Genomic DNA, 1,307 nt, shown 5'->3' with positions numbered 1-1,307 from the left:
GGTACAACTTAGGAGGAGAGAGGAGAAGATCTGGAGGTTCCTACAGCCAGCTGCATCTCCTGGTACAACTTAGAGAGGAGAGAGATCTGGAGGTTCCTACAGCCAGCTGCATCTCCTGGTACACCTTAGAGAGGAGAGAGGAGAGAGATCTGGAGGTTCCTACAGCCAGCTGCATCTCCTGGTACACCTTAGAGAGGAGAGAGGAGAGAGATCTGGAGGTTCCTACAGCCAGCTGCATCTCCTGGTACAACTTAGAGAGGAGAGAGATCTGGAGGTTCGTACAGCCAGCTGCATCTCCTGGTACAACTTAGAGAGGAGAGAGATCTGGAGGTTCCTACAGCCAGCTGCATCTCCTGGTACAACTTAGAGAGGAGAGAGATCTGGAGGTTCCTACAGCCAGCTGCATCTCCTGGTACAACTTAGAGAGGAGAGAGATCTGGAGGTTCCTACAGCCAGCTGCATCTCCTGGTACAACTTAGAGAGGAGAGAGATCTGGAGGTTCCTACAGCCAGCTGCATCTCCTGGTACAACTTAGAGAGGAGAGAGATCTGGAGGTTCGTACAGCCAGCTGCATCTCCTGGTACAACTTAGAGAGGAGAGAGGAAAGAGATCTGGAGGTTCCTACAGCCAGCTGCATCTCCTGGTACAACTTAGAGAGGAGAGAGGAGAGAGATCTGGAGGTTCGTACAGCCAGCTGCATCTCCTGGTACAACTTAGAGAGGAGAGAGATCTGGAGGTTCCTACAGCCAGCTGCATCTCCTGGTACAACTTAGAGAGGAGAGAGATCTGGAGGTTCGTACAGCCAGCTGCATCTCCTGGTACAACTTAGGGAGGAGAGAGGAGAGAGATCTGGAGGTTCCTACAGCCAGCTGCATCTCCTGGTACAACTTAGAGAGGAGAGAGATCTGGAGGTTCGTACAGCCAGCTGCATCTCCTGGTACAACTTAGAGAGGAGAGAGATCTGGAGGTTCCTACAGCCAGCTGCATCTCCTGGTACAACTTAGAGAGGAGAGAGATCTGGAGGTTCCTACAGCCAGCTGCATCTCCTGGTACAACTTAGAGAGGAGAGAGATCTGGAGGTTCCTACAGCCAGCTGCATCTCCTGGTACAACTTAGAGAGGAGAGAGATCTGGAGGTTCGTACAGCCAGCTGCATCTCCTGGTACAACTTAGAGAGGAGAGAGGAAAGAGATCTGGAGGTTCCTACAGCCAGCTGCATCTCCTGGTACAACTTAGAGAGGAGAGAGGAGAGAGATCTGGAGGTTCGTACAGCCAGCTGCATCTCCTGGTACAACTTAGAGAGGAGAG

Source organism: Salmo salar, chromosome 02 (genome assembly GCF_965601325.2).
Source record: "Salmo salar chromosome 02, fSalSal1, whole genome shotgun sequence".
In the NCBI taxonomy this organism is placed as follows: domain Eukaryota; kingdom Metazoa; phylum Chordata; class Actinopteri; order Salmoniformes; family Salmonidae; genus Salmo; species Salmo salar.
This window is presented reverse-complemented; position numbering follows the sequence as displayed.